At 36.2% G+C, this 5918-nt stretch overlaps 1 long non-coding RNA gene across 1 annotated transcript; it reads right to left on the reverse strand.

Moving 5' to 3' along the window:
- Window positions 1–3770: 3770 nt before the first annotated feature.
- LOC122070191 lies at window positions 3771–5089 on the reverse strand. The gene is made up of 3 exons (XR_006137696.1): window positions 4972–5089; window positions 4302–4866; window positions 3771–4225 (listed from the first exon to the last, which is right to left on the reverse strand). It is a non-coding gene; the product is annotated as an uncharacterized LOC122070191 (long non-coding RNA).
- Window positions 5090–5918: the final 829 nt, after the last annotated feature.

The following is a 5918-nucleotide window of genomic DNA, read 5'->3' on the forward strand; positions in this document are numbered from 1 at the left end:
TAGAGGATTTGGTCAAAGTCCCAAATCTAGGGTTTGGGTTGTCTAATTAGGGGATTTTAGTTGGGACTTTTATGTGGGAGGTCTCCATACTCATATGTGAATACTTCAATGAGTTAGATTAGATCTCTTATACCAAATCCTCAACTTAATTTGTAAATCAAGCAGGTCAGAGATGGGGATTTTGGTTAGGGTTCTCAATTAGCTTAGGTGGAGAATGGGGTAAGAGAAAGAGAGAGCGAGTATACAATAGAAGTAGAGAGAGAGAGTTTAACTCAGCTTAATGTGCAGGTGAATGGAGGTGATCTCCTCCCTTGCTCCAACCCCTTCTTCTCCCTTGCTTCCTTCTTTTCCTTCTTCTCCTTTTTCCCTTCTCTCCTTCTCTTGCTTAAATTTGGTAGGCAATGAAATGAATGAGCTAATGATTATATTTATAGTAACTCATGAACTAACGTTGTTTGGAAAATAAATGGGTTTTCACCCATTACTGGGTTAATTCCCCAATTGGCACTAAAGGGTCCACCTCGGGGTGACCTAACACATTAATCGACTCCTCAGTAGGTTGTACCAACTATTGGAGGTGGTCTGAGATGCATGTGTGCAAGGCTCGGGCCCCACGGTCAAATAACTCACTTCTGGCCAATACCCTCATCAGCTGACGGGGAACCGCTGGTGACCATCAGCTGGTGTGGGTTGTTTGTGTCCTTTTTGGGTGGGACAAGGCCAATTGGCTGTGTGGATGGTTCCTTGAGTATGTGTAGTTATGTGGTCATACTTTGGTGCATTTCACTATTGTGGTTTGGTAATTCCCCTTAATGGCAAAGGATTTACACTAACTTACTTGGTGGCTTGATAACCCTTCCAGTTCTTAGAACATGAGTAGCTTGTGCATGTGGGGTCATCCTTCCCTCTTCAGCAGAAGACTACTACTATCAATAATCTTTGATACTGTCTTCCCATTGTGGTTCATCTGCATTTGGTCACACAAGGCAAGTTTAGGGCATGAGTATAACATCTCAAGGGTCGTTTCTAAGGTTCTTGGACAAATTTTGGCTGATGCGGATCCGATCCACATATAAATTGGTAGGGACTGATTCCATTTCTGTTTCCCATTTTAAAATATTTGTTAAGGGTGGGAGAGATGCAAAGAGGAGTAGACGGTGGATTGCGGGGGATGCAGTGGAGCCAAACACCTGAGATGGAACTAGTCTCATCTGATAGTCAATATTTTGTTCGGATTTCTTCCAAAACTTGCGAAATGGGGAATCTTTTCTCATTTTAAAAATATTTAATCAGTTTTTTTTTTTTTTTTTTCGAGACCCACACTGGGTGAAATAGGGACCCCCCCAAGGGGGCAGACAAGGACCCATTAAAGGATAGAACAAGACCCACAAAGGGGTCCACTAGGCTACACTTATTAACTAACTAAAGAAAAAAATTACTAAACTACTACTATTATATCAAGGGTGGAGATAGAAGGATCAAACTATCAACCTTCCTGTATTTATGCTTGACCCAACTGTCTAGCTGACAGCCCCTGATCTAGACCTTTGGGAACAAAGTACTACCAAGATCTAAGGGCCATTGTTACTCTTGAATATCCCCTTTTGACAACCATACCATTGCAATGATGGACTGGACTGTGGAGGTACCACACCCACGGTGTAGAGAAATAGGGCCCTAGACTTTTTTTTTTTAAAACATCTATGATGCAAATTTATTGCTATTCAAATATAGCTCTCGTACTAGTAAAACTGTTTAAAATATAATCTTTAAAAATAGCCAAAGTCATGGTTGGGGACTTGGGGTAGTGTAAGTTTAGACAATAGATCATATGAGTTGGAATAAAACAAATAGAATGATTGATCTATTTGCTCATAAAATAAATCTATAATTTCATAAAAATAAAAAAGAACCTGAAAAATATAATACTTTCTATCAGTGTGAATATTTGATTGTGTTGTCCTCTAACAGGGATTCCAAAAGGCTATTTGAAACCACATACGACCTGTTTTGCTAAGTGAATAGAATTCACGCAATAGAGAAGAATTAACTCATTACCCAATTTTATGAAGGAGTTTCAAGCATTGGTTTTTTTATTTTTATTTAAATGATATTAATTAAGTGAAATATTATTATTATAGATGTCTCTTATTTTTTCAAATGTTATAGAACATCTATTATGCTACATTAACTAATGATATGTCTATTCCAACTGCTACATAAGAGAGAGCATGTTCTAGATTAACCACTTACCAAATTTCATAGTCTAAAATCAAATACTCCGTTTTGTATTAACACACATCCCATGTATGTCCATCCATATGTATCATTACTCTAGACATTATCATGCACTCTCCCGAGTCTCAACCCTAAGTGGGATTGGTGGATATAGATTAAAATCTGTATGAAAAAAAATGGCTCAGATTTATTTTATTTTCATAAACATCTTCTTTGATTGTTACATGGACGCTTTTTTTTTTTTGCTAGCTAATTGGCCCAAAAACCTAAAGCCTTATCAGATTACCTATCCACCTTTGGCATCGCCATCACCAGACCGGTAGCATGACTACACATTAGAAACTAAACTAAATCTACAACGATGTCTCACATTAGCATCCCAACTGTTATCTTCTGAAGAGAAGCCGGGCAGCACCTTCTAAATTGTCAAAACCCTTGTAGCTGCTGCATGTTTTGCAAGCCTATCTTCTATCACATTGACTTCACGAAAGCAATGAGAAACTCCACAAGATCGATCCTTCTCAAATAAATTTTAAAGAGTAAAAATCTCTAACTAAAGCACAAAGCAATGGATTCATTTTTGATACATTGAACAACCAATATAAAGTCACACTCCATCCAAATCCAGACTCATTGCAATACTAATTGCTTCAAAAAAACTTGCAAACTGCGATCAATAATTTGTAAAGATACATTTATATGTCACAAAGCACCTTAGGGGAACACCTTGTGATCCCTAAAAATGATATCCCCACCCTTGAGTGACCTAGTTCTTCGTTTAGACAATGACATCACCTGGACTCAAACAAAAGATTAAACTTTTAAGCATTACATGGATAAATTAATTATTTACATTTACATATTTCATTCAGACCAAAGAACGTGGTCTATTTAAGGGAGAAATTCCTAAATTACATCAACAAAAACAATAAAAGCTATGTTGTGTTTCAGTTTGCATCGGAAAGTATAGGCAAACTTTTAGTGATATAGGCTATGTGTCTTTTGATGTATCATTTTGGTTTCTTGGCCCTATAATGGCTTTGTCATCTTTGAAAAATAAAATCATCTTGCATGGTAGTAATTTATTAATCATCACTCTCCCTATTTCTAAATATCCGAAAAATACCTTTAAAATAATGGTTTTTGGATCAACGGTGTCCCAACAAGTGAGGTGATCATCATGTTCTGACACTATCTATTGATCCAAAATGTTATCTTTCTTCTCTTGTACACGTGACTTTTGAACATTTATAAACTAAGATTTGTCAATTAAATATGTTACATATTCAAGTCCACTCATTGAATTCATAAGTCGGATTACATTAGAATGAATAAGCCGACAGAGGGCAAACTAGAATCTTTTTATACGGTAGCAGTTCATTAAAAATTACTCTCCCTATCAGCTTATTCATTCTAATGTAATCTTGCTTATGAATTCAATGCGTAAACTTAAAAATGTAACATATTTAAATACATTTTATATCAAAAGACAATGTCAAAGCATGATGATCACTTTGCTTTTTGGGGCAGTTGATCGAAAACCTTTAGTTTTTTGAAGTATAATATTCAGAAATAGCGCATGTAATGATTAATGGACTACAACAATGCAAAAGGACTCTATTTTCCAAAGAGGAAATAGCCATTATAAGGCCAAAAAACCAAAATTGCATCAACAATCTTTAGGCTGCGTTTGTTTTATTACACGTTCGTCTCAAGTACTTACATATTACATTGAACCTATTCAACCACAGACCCCAGTTCTTCATCAACGAAGCATCTCTCAAATCCCACCTCATTCTCTTACCAATAGTTCTCCCTCTGTCCTCTTGAACCTCCAAAAGGATGGGTGGGAAAACTACAGTGCAGGGGGAGGAGGCTCTGCGATCAGGTTTAATAGAGTGTTTGGCGGAGGATGGTTTTGGAGACACCGAAGAAGAGGGTGGCAGCACATTGGGTATGGACGATCTTGACGCCAAACGCTCAAAACCTGTAACCAAAAAACTTTTCTAAGCGATCTCCTACACAATAATTAAAACTCTTTGGTTGAGATGGAGAGAACTGACCATGGGACTAACAATTTTCATGTTAGTCTGCAATGTTTGGAGGAGAGAATTTGATTTTTTATGTTTTGAGCTTCAGCATCTACCGGTGAATTATTGCCTTCTTTTAGTTGCATTCCAAGGGGAAGCCTCTTCGCAATGTCAGCCCATCTGTTACCTATTTTAGTATGGGCTTCAAATATTGTCTTCCTCCTCAGCCATGTATCTTTCTGCAAGCAAAATGGACTAACGAAGTATAAATATGTATGTTTAAGATTATATACGTTGGAGAGAATCTGTATGGGATGTATTCTTTGTTTTTATTAATAATAATTAAAAAAAAATAAAAAGGAAAAGGCTAGATATGCCGCTGGTATAGAATCAGCCAATAATCGGTATACCGATCCATTCTGACCAATTCTACAAATTCAAAACTGATTCTTCATTCCATGGTGGGGAGCTTTATAAGCTGAGTAGTAATAAGGGTGTGATTGAGCAGTGGCCTGAACATGAACCAAATTTGCAGGAAATGCCATGAACAGTGATCTTTGTGTCCAACCATATGCAGTAGAACATCTCCAACCTACATCTGGATTGACTAAGAAAATTTATTTTTCTGATATTCTGACAAGTGTTTTAAAGAAACAAAAAATCTAAAAACATTGAAAACAAAAATCATTCATTTGGGACGTACCAAAATCCTTCCATCTAATAGTAGGCCATTATGGGTTGAATCTGGCCATTGAGCTATGATATAAATTCCATAGGGCCAGAAAGCCAAAAATGATACAACAACAGAAAACTAAACCATGATGAAACATTAAGGATACGATGGGGTTTATATAAGAAAGCTGATAGTAAATCCACATTAAAAACTTGGATTTATTTACAAATTGGTCGTACTAATGAAGTACTATATATACAAAATCTTAAAAAATCTTTCTTTTTTTTTAGGTAGAAAATCTTTTTCATTTATTGCGTTGGTTATCCATACAGGAATATGTACAATTAAGTCTTGAAATCATGTTTTGAATTATGTTCTGGCATTCAATGTATTTCGATGGTGACCAACCCACCAAAATTGTTCATAACAAGCTTGGTCAGATTAAGCCAATGGAATGTTAGAGATCAATAAAAGTGACTCGTTTCTAAGTGACAATTTACTTGTTTTATGAACACTTTTCACCAGGTTGCTTTGAAATATTGGCTGGGTCTTAAAACATACATTGCCTCAATCGCATTTGTATAATAGAAAGAGGGAGAGGGATCTCTAAGCAAGTGCCATGGAGGTGTGCACCACAGATGTTCGATAAAATGATATCGTACATTGAAGGGTAGTGAGATAATTATATTTGAAGAGAAGTAAGAAAGACATAGATGTGTTAGCATTAACTACCTAGCGACTTAGAGAACCTTTTCCCTAAAAGGAAAAATAGAATATATAAAAGCCATGTTTAATAAATGATCAACTTTTGTCCAATAAATATTGAGAAGTTAATTGTTGGGTCTTTTTTTTTTTTTGGCTAGAAATTCTTAACATTATTCAAAAAAGGGGAAAAAGAGAAACATCAAGACCATGACATAGCAAGAAGAAAAATTTCCACCTTTGGCATGACCATCAGCAGCGACCCCTCCTCACTA

The sequence above is a fragment of the Macadamia integrifolia genome, unplaced genomic scaffold, assembly GCF_013358625.1.
Source record: "Macadamia integrifolia cultivar HAES 741 unplaced genomic scaffold, SCU_Mint_v3 scaffold852, whole genome shotgun sequence".
Lineage (NCBI taxonomy): Eukaryota > Viridiplantae > Streptophyta > Magnoliopsida > Proteales > Proteaceae > Macadamia > Macadamia integrifolia.